This window comes from Silene latifolia, chromosome 1, assembly GCF_048544455.1.
Source record: "Silene latifolia isolate original U9 population chromosome 1, ASM4854445v1, whole genome shotgun sequence".
NCBI classification, from domain to species: Eukaryota; Viridiplantae; Streptophyta; class Magnoliopsida; order Caryophyllales; family Caryophyllaceae; genus Silene; species Silene latifolia.
In genome coordinates, this window is record NC_133526.1 from 68,684,022 (window position 1) to 68,704,531 (window position 20,510).

Consider the following 20,510-nt stretch of genomic DNA (forward strand, 5'->3'; position numbering starts at 1 on the left):
TATTTATAGTGAAAATTAGGGAGGATGCATTAGGGTTAACTAAGGGCTAAACTAGTAATTACACTTTTTAAGTTGAGCAAGGAGGACCCGGTATTTTCTGAGAGAAGGGCTTCTCTTTTCGTAGCTTGAAGAAGACAATCCGTGCTGTAAAGAAATCCGGGCGGAATAAGGTCGGGACGGCCGGATTTGGGCGATGGAATCCGAGCGGATTCTGAGGAATCCGGACGGATTGTTGAGGGGGAATCCGAGCGGATTCGGGCTGGGGACGCTCGGATTGTGCAGGGGCTGGACGGGCGGAGTGTTGACAATCCGCTCGGATTGTCAGTCAGCATAGTAACTTCTTCTTTTCTTCCCTTTTCTTCATAAATTCCTTGGGGATTTCCTTAGGGACTCAAGGATCTTTCCTCAACATTGCTCTTCTACTATGATATGTACAAAGGCCTTCTAATCTTGTCTCTCCTTGATGCTTGGTCATTGAATTCGATCAATTTAGTCTCGTTTTGCCATGAAAATGCAAGATTCTTACTCCTTTCCTACCAAGGGATCAAAATCTCAAAGAATATGCAAAACAAAGAACTAAAGATAAGAAATGACCCAAATAAGCACTAAAAAGCATGGAAACAAGGCTAATTCGGGGGCTAAATATGCGCCAATTGTGGTCACATCACTCATATAAGTGACTATGGGCGAATACCATGTTAATCCGGGTTCACTTTAACGGGGTTCAATATTGTCTCTACAACCCTTTTGGATGTAACAAAGTATAAAGGAGTTTTTCAGATTTAAAAAACTCGAACGATAAATGTGATTATCATATGAGTAGTCAATACTTGATTACTACTTCATATTCTATAATCTAGTTTGATCTTGAATGTAGTTGTTCATCTTAATTCTATTGAAATGACATGACTCATCATGTTAAGCCTATGAGAAGGCTTTGGTTAGTAGGTTTTATCAACTTCTTGTACCTTACTCAACCTTACTACATACTCGTTTTCCTTTGTAATGTATACATTTGCATTACAAAACTTTCTGAGTACGTGTCGAGATCCAATAAAGACATAGGCCCTCTAGCCTTAGAATAGCTCCCACTATTTTCACAGTGTGCGGGACCCATCCCTCTCGCACATCTCATGATTGCAAGTGTACTCAATTTCCGTTGTGAGCATCCTCATTGTTCTTTATTGCATAGAACGATTCTAACAAATCCATTTCTTAAATAACATGGTCACTATGGTATCTTAACCATCCTAATGTGTTTTGATTATGGTTTTGTCGGAAACCATGCGCAATCTCAATTGTCAATTGTCATTTGTGTAACACCCTTACACAAAATTGCTTTAAAAAACACTTTGCATTACATCCTTATTGCTTCTGCAAGCACTTACGGGTAATCTTTATGGCTTACTTGGTAATTATTACTTAAATTCGATTTGAAAGAATTCATCATACTCAAAGTATATGAAGTGTTATACATCATTTCCTATTTAATTGATTCGGCAACGGAAGCAAATGGAATCAATCAAATATGTTGAACTTGATTGAACTAGTCATGAATCTTATCAACATAAGACTTCTTATTTGACGCTAATATCATGTGGATTTATCTCCATAAATCTGGATATTAAAGATGTACTATATTTCTCCAAGTCTTAAATCATTCCCAATGATCAATATGTCATCCACATATAAGACTAATTAAAATTTCCGTAACTCCCACTAAACTCCATGTATAAACACAACTTCTCAACCTATTGAGAAAAGTTTTATAATATGATCAATACATTGATTCCAACTCATTAATGTCCTACTCAAGACCCTCTCTTAAGTTTCACATTATCTTAGGATTGCAAGAATCTCCAAAACTCAAGACATGTATTGAATACATTCCTTCTAATTGAAGAAGTGGGTTTTAGATTCACTTGCTATATGTATATCATCATAATGAAACACAATACCTAAGAAGATCCAAATAGACTTAAGCATTTCAACTAGTGCAAAAACCCTTTGCTATCAATCAAGCTTTGATATCTAATAATTCACTTGGAATTAATTTCGGATTTTCATGGCTCTAAGCCTTGTATTGAGTTGTGACTTAAACACTCTCATGTAAGTCATATGTTCATTACTTTTCAGAAGTAATCAACTTGAATCAAACAATTTCTTTGTAAGTTGCAAGCTCTTTACTTTCTAAAAGTAACACTAATTCATCGTCTTCAACAAGTGATGACTTTAACCTCATAGGTTTTGAAGAAACAACGTCTTACACAAAACGTCTCATGTAGCCAAGAAAGACCAGTTTCTTGCGACATAACATTCTTTGTGGCTCTTGAATAATGTCTCCCACTCTGTCTTCTAGAAATAAACTTGTATTCTAGAAAGACAGCTTCACGAGCCACAATCCCGTTGTACTCGTGATTATAGTAAGGAAAAATGAGCATTTGTTTCTTTTGAAAACTTACATACATGGTACCCTACCATTTCATATCTCATATGATTCGTTTTAGATTTAGTGGAAAAATAATTTAGACAAAATGATAAACTCCCCAAAAGGATCAAGTAACTCAAAGTAACTTGATTGAAGTCCAAACCATATCAAATAGCGTTTGATTTCTTTATCCAACCCCACATTATCCCATAATGTGTGCTAGGAGAGATTAATTTGTGATACTATATCACATTTCTTTGGCTTATATCAAAGTCTTCACTTTGATAATCACAACACGACTAAATCGTGATTCTTTGAACTCTCTGAACTTTTTCAAAGATTTCTCTATTTACCTTATTAAGTGAACACATTAGTGTCAACTTAAATAGTTGGTAAAATAAAATGATCAACCTATTTTGGATCAATGATTTACAACCTCGATCTCCTTTTCAACCAAAAGGCACGAGACATCTTGCTTTGAATATAAGATACGCATATACCATAAGATTAACAATCTAATGGTTTCAAGAGTACTCGATAACTCTTTGCGTTCATCATTCCAGAATTTAAGGTTTAATCTTGTGATACCAATTTGAGTCTTGCATCATCTTCATGATGTATCATTCTAATTTGGTTTAGAATATAATCACCTTGATAATGGGCTAGCCATACATCAAATCATGGTGTATAGGGTCACAAAAGTGAAACCTCTTTTGTATCTTAACAAGTTTATATTCTTATTTAGAGTTTATGCACTTAACAGTCACAATTAAGTACAACTCTAAACCCAAAACTAGATTGATTACACAATGACTCTATCTCTCAACATCATTGTTGCTAGTCGTCATATTCTAATCATCCTATGTATCAAGTACAATGATGAAAACCACCATCGGTTTCTAATATTGATGAAGTAGTACTAGCAAAATTTATGTCAATCAAATAAACATTTAAAGAATAAGGTCCCATTAGATTTCCCACAACTAACTTGTTGATCCTTCAATAATTTGGTGTAGTTTCCTTTCTAGCGTCCAACAATTAAGACAATGGAAACTTTATCGGCCGGGATTGATAGGTTTAGTATTGTTATTCTCAATAACGTTACTTTTAACATTACCTTGTATCAATTCCATTCTAATTTTACTTCTTTAAAACCTTATCCTTTTCTTAACGGCTTAAGCGAATGCTCCCACTCATTTCAATGAGTCTTTGCTTTGAGAAGCAAAATTATATTCATGAAGACTACTCTTCATTCGTTTGTTTAGTCTTAAAACTTTCATTGAAGTGGTTGCGGTATTTTGGTCTATTACAATTTCCAACAAATCTAGTCACCAAAATGATTTAACGTTTCAAAATACTTAACTCAATTAAGCACATGCGAAACTATTCATTGTAAGTAGATATGTTAGTCGAAAATCAAAAGCCCTTTTGATCACGAATAACTTTCATCTATACTCTTCACAAGAGATCCTTACAATGGATAAGCCGAGGTTTTTAGAAGAAAAAATCAAATTTTGTCTTTAGTTACGATGTTTTAATGGAGATTTGGACTAAAAATCGAAATGATATCGTATAATTTGAGGTAAAGAAATAGAACAATACGATAACGGAATAATGAAAACAACACATTCATCGTTATAATAATACTTGTAAACAAGTATAGCATTTACGTACATAGTGACCTCTACCCAACTATGATAAATGATTCCAAGATCCAAATTCATATTAACTTGGGCACGGAGTGGCCGATGAATCCCATATCAATATAACTCGGTGGATTAACTCTTTAATCGATTCTACATTTAGAACTCTTGGTCGATAAAATTACATTAACATTTATCTTTAGCCCAAAACACATCCGACAAGGGCACGGTGTGGCCGATAAATCCCTTATCAATACTTTTGTTAAGCTCAATCCAAATGTCGAATAAATGTGTCCATGATCCAAACCCACATTAACTTGGGCACGATGTAGCTGATGAAACCCGCATCAACATGAATTCGGTGGATAGACATTTATCACCAACTTCCCCTACGTAACAAGGTTTGTACCCCGGTGTGGCCGAGTGCACTCCCTCACGAAATAGATTTTCATGGTTTCTACTTTTTGGTAAGGCTAAGTCTCAATTGTTTGTTTTAGCGAGAGGTCATGTCAATTTATTATCTATCACGTTTTAAGTGAACTAAAGCGGTGAACTACGATAATTGTAATTGACACGGTCGATAAACTCGATTAAATGATAATGCATGTTTTAGATATGGTGATTTAGCGATTCATGCAACATATAAATAAAATGCAAAGCATAAATTAAATCCTAGTATGGCCTTCCTAAAATAGTAAATCTAATAAACTATTACAAATTCGGAAACCAACTCCATTGGTCCCTTGAACTTCGGTTTTGGCACGCATCTCGAGGTAACACCGTCTTTAACGAATCGCCTTCTTAAGTGGCACCGTCTTCAAGGATCTCCGGAATAAATTAAATTACATAACAAATTACATAATTTCCTATTATACATTTGTAATTAAAATAAAATAAATCTATTATATTACAAAACGGTGATACGAGATCACAATAAATTACAACCGAATCGATATTCCCATACATTTCGGGTAATACCAATTAAAAACTAAGGCCATACTAAGTAAAATTACATAATTCAAAAATTACATAAAATAAAAGTATGACAATCACAAATAAAATGCTGCATTATAAAATGTATGAACATGCCCAATTTTATGCTAAATCGCCTTTAAGGAGCCAAAATCGTATACTAATCGGTTTTTACGGATTTGCGTGATTTAACCTTTAATAATCACTATAATTACATAAATTCATATTTATGTACAAGTTAATTATCCTAACCAACTTAGGACTCAAAATTAGTCTCCACTAACTATTTGACAATAATTAACTTATATTTCTAAAAATTGTTCATAAAAGGACTTAAAATTACAATATAAAGCCTTAAACTTCAAATAAATCATAAAAATTTCAAATAACTTCAAAATTTGAAATTTTAAACTCATGAACATTCTGAAAAAATACCATGACACTCATAATGTTCAAAAACTTAGGTTAAAAAATTTCAAAAATTATCATGGAAAAACTATGTTGCGGTTTATCGGATTTATCAATTATAACCATAAAATATGAGAAAAATTACTTTTTATTAACTTTTCACTTTTAGTAGGTGATAAAATGCAACATGTGACGTTTTTCCTTAGTCATGAAGTATGTTTTAGCAATTTTTCACTAATTAAAGTCACAATTTATGTTATTTTTCATCAAAAAATCATAAATCATGCATAAATACTAAATTATAGCCAATTATTTTACACACATCTTGTAAAATTGCATGTGACAACATACTAAATTTCTATTACCAGATTCGAAATATTACTCATATTAACCTATTTTTCATTTAAATTCGATTTTTATATTGAAAAATCCATATTTCGAGCATAAGACCTCATAAAATTATGAAAAATTACAGGTCATCAAAATATAATATATTTGAAAACATATCCAAAAACCACTGGAAAAAACGAAGTTTAGCTAATTTTAGTCCAAAAATGACATTTTTATCATAAAATCACATTTTAATGCCATTATTATATAAAATGAACAATTAAAAATCCATAAATTGACCAAAATATCCTAAATACATTTTAGGACCAGAAACTTTAACATGCATGATTGATTTCGTGATATATCATAATAAACACGAATTTATAAGTTTTATATGTTAATCGTATAACTCGGAAAAACTATAACCGATTTGCATGCAAACAACCTAAGGCTCATGATACCGCTTGTTAGAAATCATAATCTCATTATACTCAACATATTCAAATATGTTCAAATTTATTTAGTCATAAAATAAATTACAAATCTTATGCATGCAAACTTAAATTAAAAAGAGAAGAAATCATCAACCCTTACAATGATAATTTCGGATTATTGGGCACAAATGAGTTCTCCTACTCACTTGTTCTTGAGCTCTCCTAAAATGGATGAATAAAGATTCAAGAGTAGAATCTCTCCCAAGGAATTATACCCAAAGTAACCCCTTAAAAGATTAATATTATCAATACTAGAACAATATTAATCTAAATAAAATTGACCCAAAATATGGAATTTTGTCTCTTATTTTCGGTTAAGAAAAGGGAGAAGATGGAGTAATTTTTCTCTCTAAAACTCTATATTTTAGATGATGTGAGAATGAATAATACACACTAGCTTTTGCATGTAATGTGTGAGTGAAAAATAAGCAAAAATATTTTGCTCTTTTCTTATGCGAAAACCGAAAATGGGGAGAGGAGATAACCCAATGCATGCTCACCTTTTCTTCCCAAGAGAAAGCTATATATGCAAGGCTATATGTAGGCATTATCATTATGTTTTCCACTTATAAATAATCAACACAATTTTATCCTAAATACTCCCTCCATTTCGGTACACATACATAAAATGGATGAGTCCATTTTATTTGAGATTTTGTCAATATGTCACATGTGACACATTTCATGACATCTTATTTATAAAATGTATTTTTAACCATTAAAAATCAACATATTAATAAAATATATCACTTATAAAAATTAACATAGTAATTCACAATTACTTGTACCAAAAAGGTTTACCAATTTATAAATCACAACATCTTGTATTTATAATAAATTATTCATTCCGTTTCAATTGTTTCCGTGAACAATAATTTCATCTAAGTAATAAAACAATTCGATTACTTAGACCGTATCTTATTTAATCAAATTACAATGAGACACGTAAATATTACTTCCAAAATCGTCCGTCAATTTTAAGTAATTTAATTAACTCGTATCGTCATACGATCAATTAAACATTCAATTAAGAGTGTTACCCTTTAGGTATGACCTAAGGGGATCAACTGATCACCACCATCGCACGACAGTAATGTCAAACTCTAGTCAGCCAATCATTACCGATATGTGTGGACCAGTTGACAGTAAAATATTACTTCCCACATGTATTCTTAAAATGAGACTTAAACATGTGATCATCATGATCGACAGTTGTGATCGCATTATTGTCGGAGGACACATATTCCAACATTTGGTGCCATTCTTTGATTGTTGGGTTGGAATTTTTGATTTGTTAAAGTATGAAGATGCTCTTTGTGGATTGAATGTTGCCTTTGAAACCCCAGAAATTTGGGGCTTTTTGATTTTGTAGAATAAAAAGGTGTCTGGGATATGCTTTGGAGTCATAAGGAGGTGGGTTTTTATAATACAAGTGGAAGGAAGGGTGATGTGTCACAAATTGTCTGGTGGGGTGAATTTAAAATTGGGAAATCGGGAGTGCAGACCGCAGGAAGACGAGCGGATTCGGGCACAAGACGCTCGGATTCTGTCATTCTGGGACGAGCGGATTCCAGAGAAGACGCTCGGATTCTCTTACAGCGAATTTTTGAAAAAATTTGACGCGGCTAAGACGAGCAGATCGAGCACAAGACGAGCGTCTTTTCTGGAGCAGGACGAACGGATTCTCAAAAATATGGACGTCTTTGTACAAACCGAGCGGATTCTCTCTCTGGACGCTCGGGTTCCTTGCTGCGGATTCCCTTTGATTTCCTTGACTCCGATAAAAGTTTCCCCACACTTGAAAATTGGTTCCTTTCTTCATTCAAAATTCATTAGTGACCCTCCCTCACTTACTCTCATGGAAAGAATTTATGTTTATGTTAAAAGGAATGCAACAAAATTATAAATACAAGTTAGGGGGTTAGTATATTTACAAGTGGTGGTTTAGGGAGGACTCCACCAAACTCTCCCTTTGATGATTCCTTCAAGGATGAGGGGGCCCGAGGTAGGTGACCTCGACCTCTCCAATAAATGCTCCCTCGTAGTATGGCTTCAATCTTTGACCATTGACCTTGAATTTTCTTCCATCTTCCGCCTTGATTTTAAAATCCCCATATTTTCCAACCTCGGTGATTACATAGGGACCCATCCATCTAGAGTTCAATTTTCCCGGAAAGAGTCGATAGTGGGAATTGAATAGAAGGACTTTATCCCTTTTGTGCAAGGCTTTTTGCTTAATCCTCTTATCATGAAGCAATCTTGTCCTTTCCTTGTAAATCTTGGCATTCTCATAAGATTGCAGTCAGAATTCTTCCAACTCTTGAATTTGAATCATCCTCTTTTGACCACTTAATTTGAGATCAAGGTTAAGGGCTCAGATTGCCCAAAAAGCTTTGTACTCCAATTCGATTGGCAAGTGGCATGCTTTTCCATAGACAAGCTTGTAAGGGGAGGCTCCTATGGGAGTCTTATAGGCCGTCCTATAAGCCCAAAGAGCGTCATCAAGCTTTGTGCTCCAATCTTTTCGGGTCTTATTCACCACTTTCTCAAGAATTTGCTTGATCTCTCTATTCGAAACTTCAACTTGACCGCTTGTTTGAGGATGGTATCCTAAGCCGGTTCTATGTTGAACACCATACTTGGTCAAAAGAGATGCGAGTTTCTTTTCATGGAAATGCGTTCCTCCATCACTTATGATTGCTCTAGGAACTCCAAATCTTGGGAAGATTATTTTCTTGAAGAGCTTGGTGACCGTTTTTGCATCATCGTTTGGAGTGGCAATTGCCTCCACCCACTTTGAGACGTAATCTACGGCCACAAGGATGTACTTATTCCCATTGGATGTCACAAACGGACCTTGGTAGTCGATTCCCAAAACATCGAAGATCTCTACCTCTAGTATGCCCGTTTGTGGCATTTCATTCCTCCAAAAGATATTCCCCGTTCTTTGACAAGCATCACAATGAATGATGAACTCCCTTGTATCTTGAAACATTGTAGGCCAATAGAAGCCCGATTGAAGAATTTTTGCAATGGTTCTCCTTGCTCCATGGTGCCCACCGTAGGGTGATGAGTGACATCCTTCCAAGATTCCTTGGACTTCCCATTGAGGGATGCACCTCCGGTAGAGCCCATCACTACACTCTTTGTAGAGGTTTGGGTAATCCCAAAAGTACTCTTCCAACGATATAGTTGCCATAATCGGCAAACCATGGGGTGATGTGCCTTTCAAGTTGTGTTTGAATGGCCATCAAGATATCGTCGGGAAATGAGTCATTGATCGGTGTTTCTCCTTGTTCATCATGAAACCGGATCCTTGACAAGTGATCCGCCACTATATTTTCGGCTCCTTTCTTGTCTCTTATCTCCAAGTCAAATTCTTGAAGAAGAAAAATCCATCTTAACAACCTTGGTTTGGCCTCTTTCTTTATCAAGAGATGTCGGAGAGCACGGTGATCCGAAAAGACAATCACTTTGGATCCAAGTAAGTAGGAACGAAATTTGTCCAAAGCATAGACAATGGCAAGAAGCTCTTTCTCGGTGGTATCATAGTTCACTTGGGAGGGATCAAGAGTCTTGCTTATATAATAGATGGCATGAAGAGCTCTTCCTACCCGTTGGCCAAGAACTGCTCCAACGGCGTAGTTACTAGCATCACACATAATCTCGAACGGTAGTTCCCAATTTGGAGGTTGAATGATCGGTGCCGAGATTAGTGCTTCCTTGATTCTAATAAAGGCTTCAACACACTCATCATTGAAATGGAATTGGGCATCTTTAAGCAAGAGTTGAGTGAGGGGTTTCGCTATTTTTGAAAAATCTTTTATGAAACAGCGATAGAAACCCGCGTGACCGAGAAAACTTCTCACCCCTCTAACATTTACGGGAGGTGGGAGTTTCTCTATCATCTCAACCTTAGCTTTATCGACCTCGATGCCCTTTTCCGAGATTAAATGACCCAAAAAAATTCCTCCATTGACCATGAAGTGACACTTTTGAAGGATATGTAGATCTATATACATACTTACATACTCATATATGTATAAATTAATTTCTCATAAATTAAATATGGAACTTATGCATGCAAACAAATGATAAAATAGAGGAGAAATCATGTCCTTACATTGGTGATTTCGGTTTAATGGGCACAAGAGAGATCACCTTTCTCTCTTGTTCTTGAGCTTTCCCTTATGGAAGAACCAAGATCCAAGTATAGGATCTCTCCCTAAGCTTAATACCCAAGGCTTTCTCTTAATTCAAATTAATATTATAAGTACTAGTATAATATTAATCTAGTAGAAAATTGACCCAAAATTATTATGAACACTTAATAATTTCGGTATTATGGAGAAGAATAAGAGAGCTTTTTATCTCTCTAGAAATCTTAATTTTGGATAATGGTTGAATGAATAATACACTAACTAAATCAAAGTAGTGTATATGGAAAAATATAAGACAAAACCTTTGCCTTTCTCTCTTGGAAAACCGGGTGGGAGGAGGTGTTTTGGGGAGCCAATGCATGCCCACATTTGTCTTCACAAGGTTTAATAGGGTTGCATGGCTACTCTTGCTTTTAATCATTATGTTTACCACTTATAATATAAACACAATATTAAGCCTAATACTCCTCTATTTTCGGCACTTTAGTTAATATGGATTCCATATTATTTTTGTCAATTGTCAATATACCACATGTCACATGTCACATAAATTTGTTATGTATTTTTAACATATTAAAAACAACGTATTAATAAAAATACGTCACATACAAAAATTGACTTAGTAATTTCATAATTACTTGTGCCAAAATATTTTACCAATTATAAATCGTATTTATAATAATTCATTCAAATTTAATTGTTTCTGTAAACAATAATTTCATCTAAGTAATGATACAATTCAATTACTCAGACCGTATCTTATTTAATCACATTTCAATATGATACGTAAATTTTACTTCCAAAATCGTCCGTCAATTTTCAAGTAATTTAATTAACTCGTAACATTATACGATTAATTAAATAATCAATTAAGAGTGTTACCCTATAGGTATGACCTAGGGGTCAATCGATCACCACCGTCACACGACAGTAATGTCAAACTCTAGTCAGCCAATCATTACCGATATATGTTGACCAGTTGACAGTAAAATATTACTTCCCAATTGTATTCTTTATAATGAGACTTAAACATGTGATCATCATGATCAACAGTCGTGATCACATTATTGTCGGAGGACACATATTCCAACAATCTCCCACTTGTCCTCGACAAGTGTGCGTCACCAATTCTCTTGTCCTATTACTATCTCCCACTCAATGCAAGGTGTCTTTCGGTCGTACTTGCAAGTGATCATATCGAGAGTGGTTTCCTCGATCCGGAGAATAACGATTGACCGGATTTATCCACTCGGATTCCTTCCGAGCGTGGCCACGCATTTCCAGTTCATTACTCCTCGAGTGGCCCTGAGATATTGTTATAACCCTGACTAGGGATGGACAATTCCTATCGCACTCATTCCCTTCGACTAGCCACAGCCATCATAACCCAAAATATGCCCATTTGACCCCATTTACGAAGGTCGTAGTAACACAAATCAAAGTTAATCTGAAACTGTGCCATCTTAGGAGAATAGTCTTTAGTCAAAAGAATCGACTCATTTGAATACTATAGTAGCTCTCGCCACGACCAGGCTATATAAATTTGCCAGAACACTATAAGCGGTCATTAGGCCCGACAAAATGTTCCTAACAGTCTGCCTATGTGATCGACTAGTCATCTCACATGACTCTATGGCACTTGAACTTGCCATCAATCGCATCACACTCTAGTCACTTCGAGACGTCACCTCATATAAGCAACTACGGGCAAAAATAATGTTAATCCATGTTCACTTTAACGGGGTTCAATTGTCTCTACAACCCGTTTGGATATAACAATGTACAAGGTGAGTTAATAATAACTCAAACGACAAATGTCGACATCACACTCGGGTAGTCAATATCATATTACAACCTTGTGATGTATATCATAAGTGTAAACACTTATTGATTGCAATAGAAGTTTAACATGCCATGTGTCCATGTGTTCAAACTTCTTATACTTGCATTTTCCTATACATTCATGTTGTTTCTCATAGCATGAATCTTACCAAGTACACATCAAGGTTCCCGACCTTGGTTTCGGTTCTTTAACTTGAAAGAACTTTCTTATCGACTATCACATAACGAACGAATTTGTGATGAATGATATAACTTGTACTGATCAAGTATTCCATCCACACACAATGCACTAGGTATATGTTTTGTAGAATCTTGTAACAATTGACAAGATTATTAGCTTAGCACTTCTCACAAGTCCTAGCTTAACTAGGAAAGATCATTTTTGAATGACGTCGTATTCAACCAAGCATCTTTCCAAAACTTCTCATTTCTCTTTCTAGGTTTGAAAGAATTGGGATTCTCATAAATCCTTATATGTGCTCAGATTTTCTATAATATGTGCAACCTCTTGACACACAATGGAATATTCCGTCAAACACTGAAATCGCTCATCGGATTCTACTTGAGAATTCATGACGTTTCTATTATGGCTTACCATCCATCATCATGCTCTTATGCATATGATTCATAATTGGACATGCACATGATAATTCTAATGGCGGAAACATTAGTTACAAAAATCATGAGATCAACCGTTCATAGGTTCAATGAACGACCATGACTGCTAATGGTAATTCCATTTTCATCTACATGAATAACCTTTGTGAATGTTGATACGATGTGTATCTCTTAATACTAATCCAACATCCCTTGATGTAATTGGTTTCATCATAGTCCATTTTCATCCAGAATTGAAAACTCAAAAGCTTCTTTATGAAAGAAGGTATTAGCTCGTCATTCTTTAGTGAGTGATGAGTTGTAAACATTCAAGGATGATAGCTCCCACTAAATTCCATGTCTTCACATGAGAATTTCTTAACTCCCACTCAATTCTACACATTTCGAAAGTGACTTCTCAATCGAAATTTATCAAGAATTGAAATAAAATTACATTGCCAAGTTATTAGGATAAAACCATATATGTTCCCATCATATCCTTTCAAAATTCCTATTTTGAAGTGGTCTCATCTTGAACCTTACGGAAAGAGATTTTTAAATCTCCAACACACTCATGTCATAATGATGTGTAGTAATGTCATTATTCAAATATAAACAATATCTAGAATACGTCCTTCGCAAATACCCTTTTGGAAGGAGGTTTAACCATTTCATAGTGAGGTTAAGCAATGCCATTTGCGTGGTTAAAACTTTGGCCATTGAAGATATCGGTATATCAATCTTTGAAACTCGATCATAACTAGCATGTTACTATGATTCATTTAGGCTCTTAAGTAAATCTCAAGGTTGAAACTATTGGTCAAAATTTTCATAAACTTAGTCAAAACTTGTTAAGACTTTACATTAGTCATTTTTCTTCCAAAACTTTCTTTTGGTCTCCTCGTGTAGTTATCTTGAGAATATACTCTTATGATTACTGCACTTGGTCTCGTTAGTCATATAGAACTAACTTGAGACCATAGATCTCATCTATTCGGTATATTAAGTAAATAGATATACCTTCATTCAAATCATTCTCTCTTGCGTAGATCTTCATTTACACAAGTACACAATTTCATCTTGCCTTGTGTGTTATGTCCTCATTTTTTTTTTCTCCCACTCTATCTTTAGAATAAATACACTATAGATTCAAAGATAGCATATGAGACACAAATTAATGATGTTGATGTATAAGGAGAACTATCTCATAGATAGACTAATAGTTATTGATTTCATATGTGTTCTTGGTGATTGACATTCCTTTAAGAGAGTTCATAGACTCAAAATCACTTTATAAATGATCATACACAAGCCTTAAGCATGTGGACATATAATGAAACCCGTCATTATATTTGTCTATTAGATCACTTTAAGCGAAAGATCTTATGTTTCTAAGAGCAAGCATTTAAAGATGAATTTTAGAACATAAAAGGATAAATGATAAAACGGGTGACTTGGGTTGCAAACCAAGTCACCATCATCCAAAATACAAACCATTATCCAAAATACCTTTCCATGTCGAACACGGAAACTTAAAGTTCTAAAGATTCAAAACATAAATTAAAGTAAGACAATGAAAAGCAAAGCTCCATAAAAGCTATCCCTAGCTTCTTGATGGTTTCTCATGCTTGCTTTTCCTTTCCCTTGTCTTTGCTTGGTGGAGGCCCTATTTACAATAAAAAGGGAGATACATTATCACAAATTTGCATCATAATACCATAGTTGAATTAGAAACATAAAAGAAGGATAGTCATTTACCTACTGGAGTGATCTTTCCAGCTTTGATATCACCAAGGTATTTGGAACAATTTCTTTTCCAATGTCCCATGCCATTACAATAATGGCATTTATCAAGAGGACCCTTCTTGACTTTTGAGGTGCTAGCTTCATTAGGCTTAGCTTTGGTGAATGTGGGAGCTAGCTTCTTGCCCTTTCTCCCATTCTTCTTGAACTTCCCCTTACTATTAGTGCTTATGTTAAGCACATCTTTGGGAGGGTTCACATTTAACCCCATGTCCCTCTCGGCTTGCACAAGTAACTTGTGCAACTCCTCAAGAGACACATCCTTGTCTTGCATGTTGAAATTCACCCGGAATTGCACATATGCCTTGACTTTGGACAAGGAGTGTAGAATCCTATCTACGATGAGTTCTTTGGGGATTTCAACCTTTTGAATTTTCAAGGTCTCGACAAGCTCCAATAGTTTGAGCACATGAGGGCTAACCTTTTGGCCCTCTTTGAAGTCGAGATCAAAGAATGCCGCGGCCGCCTCATATTGGACGATCCGCGGAGTTCGTGAAAACATGGTCACAAGTTTGGAGTAAATCTCATTAGCATTGCCCATTTAAAGGCTCTCCTTTGGAGGTCCGCCTCCATCGCAAATATCAAGACATTTTTCATTGCGGCGGACTCCTTTTGGTAAGCCTCATATGCTTCCCTAGTGGCCACGGTGGACCTAGTGGAGGGTTCGGGGGAGAGGCCTCGGTAAGGTAACGAAGCTTTTCGTCACCTTCGGCGGCTAATTTGAGTTGGGCATCCCAATCGGAGAAATTTGACCCATTCTTTTCAAGTTTACATCGATCCATAAAGGATCGGAGCCATGACGAACTAGCGAGAGGTGTGGCGTTAGGAGTTGGTGTTGGTGTTGCCATTTGTTATGAAAAAGAAGTGGTCTACAAAACAAAATATATAAGGAGTAAAACAAATGTCATTTTAATAATAATACTCGTAAAAATGTATGATTTAAACAAGTTTTATGCATTTTTCTAGTGACCTCTACCCAACTAGATAAATGATTCCAAGACCCAAATTCATATCGACTTAGGCACGGTATGGCCGATGAAACCTTTATCAATATAACTCGGTGGATTAACGTTTTAATCGATTCTACTTTTAGAACTCTTGGTCGATAAAATTACTCTAATAATTATCTATAGCCCGGAACACATGCAACTACGGTCGCGAATACTTCCGTTGAGCTCAATCCAAATTTCGAATAAATGTGTCCATGATCCAAATCCACATTAACTTGGGCACGGTATGGCCGATGAAACCCTCATTAACATGAACTCGGTGGATTAACACTCATCACCCACTTCCCCTAGGTAACAAGGTTTGTACCCCGGTAGGGCCGAGTGCACTCCCTCGCGAAATAGGTTTTCATGGTTTCTACTATTTGGTAAGGCTATGTCTCAATTGTTTGTTTTAGCGAGAGGTCATGTCAATTTATTATCTATCACGTTTTAAGTGAACTAAAGCGGTGAACTACGATAATTCTAATTGACACGGTCGATAAACTCGATAAAATAAGGATGCATGTTTTAGTTATGGCGATTTAGCGATGCATGTGACATAAAATAAAATGCAAGCATAAAGATAAATAAATCCTAGTATGGCCTTTCCTAAAAAAAGAAAAACTATTTAACTATTACATATTCGGAAACCAACTCCATTGGTCCCTTGAACTTCGGTTGTGGCACGCATCTCGAGGTAACACCGTCTTTATGTATCGCCATTCTTGAAGAAGTCCGTCTTTGGGAACTCCGGAATGAATAAAATTACATAATAAATTACATAATTTCCTATTATACATTTGTAACTAAAATAAAAAATAAATCTATTAAATTACAAAACGGTGATACGAGATCACAATAAAATTACAACCGAATCGATATTCCCATACATTTCGGGAAATACCAATTAAAATCTAAGGCCATACTAAGTAAAATTACATAATTCAAAATTACATAAATTAAAATTACGACAATCATAAAGAAAAATGCAGCATTATAATATGTATGAACATGCCCAATTTTATGCTAAATCGCCTTTAATTAGCCAATATCGTATATTACTCGGTTTTTACGGATTTGCGTGATTTCAACATTTTTATAATCACAAAAATACATAAACTCATATTTATGCATAAGTTAATTACCCTAACCTCTTAGGACTCAAAATTTAGTTTTTACTAATAATTTGACCATAATTAACCCATATTTTATAAAATTGTTCATAAATGGACCAAAAATTACAAAATAAGCTATAAACTTCAAATAAATCACAAAATTTCAAATAAATTTGAAATTTGAAATTTAAACTCATGAACTTTCTGGAAAAAAATACCATGACACTCATAATGTTCAAAAACTTAGGTTAAAAATTTCGAAATTTTTCCGGAAAACAATGTTGCGGTTTATCGATTTCTAATAAAATAATCATAAAAACATGTAAAAATTATATTCATAAACTTTTCAATTTTAGATCTGAAAAATATAATAAAATGCAACATTAGACGTTTTTCCTAAGTCATAGATTATGTTTTATTAATTTTACACTAATAATGTCACTATTTATGCTATTTTTCTTCAAAAATCCATAAATCATGCAAAAAGACTTCTTTATAGCCAATTATTTTACACACACCTTGTAAAATTGCATGTGACAACATATTAATTTCCTATGACCAGATTCGAAATTTAACTCATATTAACCTATTTTTCACTTAAAACTGAATTTAATAATGAAAAATCCATTTTTCGAGCATAACAAGTCCGAAAATTATGAAAATTTACAGGTTATCTCAAAATAATATATGTGACAACATATCCAAAAATCAATGAAAAATTCGAAGTATAGGTAATTTTAGACCGAAAATGACATTTTTGCTAATAAAATCATATTTAAATGCCATTATTGTATAATATGAACAATAAAAATCCGTAAAATTAACCAAAATATCCTAAAACATTTTAGGACCAGAAATTTTAACATGCATGGATTAATTTCGTGATATCTCATAATAACACAAATTTTACAAGTTTTATATGTTATTCTTATAACTCGGAAAAACTTTTAACCGATTTGCATGCAAACAACCGTGGCTCTGATACCAATTGAAGGATATGTAGATCTATATACATACTTACATACTCATATATGTATAAATTAATTTGTCATAAATTAAATATGGAACTTATGCATGCAAACAAATGATAAAATAGAGGAGAAATCATGTCCTTACATTGGTGATTTCGGTTTAATGGGCACAAGAGAGATCACCTTTCTCTCTTGTTCTTGAGCTTTCCCTTATGGAAGAACCAAGCTCCAAGTATAGGATCTCTCCCTAAGCTTAATACCCAAGGCTTTCTCTTAATTCAAATTAATATTATAAGTACTAGTATAATATTAATCTAGTAGAAAATTGACCCAAAATTATTATGAACACTTAATAATTTCGGTATTATGGAGAAGAATAAGAGAGCTTTTTATCTCTCTAGAAATCTTAATTTTGGATAATGGTTGAATGAATAATACACTAACTAAATCAAAGTAGTGTATATGGAAAAATATAAGACAAAACCTTTGCCTTTCTCTCTTGGAAAACCGGGTGGGAGGAGGTGTTTTGGGGAGCCAATGCATGCCCACATTTGTCTTCACAAGGTTTAATAGGGTTGCATGGCTACTCTTGCTTTTAATCATTATGTTTACCACTTATAATATAAACACAATATTAAGCCTAATACTCCTCCATTTTCGGCACTTTAGTTAATATGGATTCCATATTATTTTTGTCAATTGTCAATATGTCACATGTCACATGTCACATAAATTTGTTATGTATTTTTAACATATTAAAAACAACGTATTAATAAAAATACGTCACATACAAAAATTGACTTAGTAATTTCATAATTACTTGTGCCAAAATATTTTACCAATTATAAATCGTATTTATAATAATTCATTCAAATTTAATTGTTTCTGTAAACAATAATTTCATCCGAGTAATGATACAATTCAATTACTCAGACCGTATCTTATTTAATCACATTTCAATATGATACGTAAATTTTACTTCCAAAATCGTCCGTCAATTTTCAAGTAATTTAATTAACTCGTAACATTATACGATTAATTAAATAATCAATTAAGAGTGTTACCCTATAGGTATGACCTAGGGGGTCAACTGATCACCACCGTCACACGACAGTAATGTCAAACTCTAGTCAGCCAATCATTACCGATATATGTTGACCAGTTGACAGTAAAATATTACTTCCCAATTGTATTCTTTATAATGAGACTTAAACATGTGATCGTCATGATCAATAGTCGTGATCACATTATTGTCGGAGGACACATATTCCAACAACTTTTCCCAATTTAAATCAAGACTAACATTTCACATTTTTGCAATACAAGAGAAAGATTATGCAAACATGAGTCAAAGTCCTTTCCATAAACGCTAAAATCATTCATAAAAACTTCCATTATGGTCTCTAGGTAGTCGGAGAAGACACTCATCATGCATCTTTGGAAAGTGGCGGGGGCATTACAGAAGCCAAAAGGCATCCTCCTATATGCAGAAGTACCATAAGGGCATGTGAAGGTGGTCTTATGTTGGTCATCCGGGTGTATAGGGATTTGAAAGAATCCCGAATACCCGTCAAGGTAACAAAAGAATTTGTTGGAGGCTAACCTCTCAAGCATTTGGTCAATGAATGGTAGGGGGAAATGATCCTTTCTTGTTCCGGAATTCAATTTTCGATAGTCAATGCACATACGCCAACCGGTGATCTTCCTTGTGGGTATTAACTCATTCTTTTCGTTTGTCACCACCGTGGTACCTCCTTTCTTAGGTACCACTTGAACGGGGCTAACCCACAAAGAATCCAATATGGGATATATGATTCCCGCATCAAGTAACTTCATAACCTCTCCCTTGACAACTTCTTGCATGTGGGGGTTTATCTCCTTTGAGGTTGAATGGTAGGTCTATGGTCCTCTTCTAGATGAATTCTATGCATACAAAAGTTGGGACTTATCCCCTTAAGGTCATCTAGACTATAACCTATAGCCTTTTCATGTTGTTTCAACACATCAAGTAATTTTCCCAATTGGCTTTCATCAAGTCTATCATTAACAATTATGGGTTTGGTCTTTGATTCATCAAGGTAAGCATATTTCAAATTTGGGGGAAGGGGTTTTAAACTAGGGGTTTGTACCTCACTTTCCTCCTTTGAAGGTTAATTGAGAATTTGCTCCATTTCCATTAGACATTCCATTCTCATTGCATATTCAACTTGTTCTTCGTTCTCACCAATCTCATCACACTCGAATTCCATGACGAATTCCTCTTGCTCTTGAGCTTGTAAGATGTCTTCTAGGATGGATTGCTCATCTTCTATAGGTTGACATGCTTCCACAAGGATGTTATGTACTAATTTGGATTGTGCATGAGTAAGTTCTTTGTTAGCTAGAGCGACCTCGAAAAGATCTACCTCCAATTCCCAATACATATTTTTAGCCTCACTTGCTTCCAAGGCTTCCAATGCTTGCATGGGGTCTTTGAAGAAAGGTATACTTAAGTGGTCCTCTACAAAACAATCTATAAGGTCCATCTTGCAAAATATCGAACAACATGAAAATAGTTAGAACAAACCTTGAGGAGTTTTACTTCCCCAAGACAAAGAAAGACACAACTAATAACAATATAAGAAAATCTAAATCAAATTAACACCGTCCCCGGCAACGGCGCCATTTTTGGTCGGACTCACGATGGAGGTTTAGTTTTCGGTACTTGTCGTTAGGAGCACCTAGACCAAAACACAATTTATAACTCTACCAACAACTC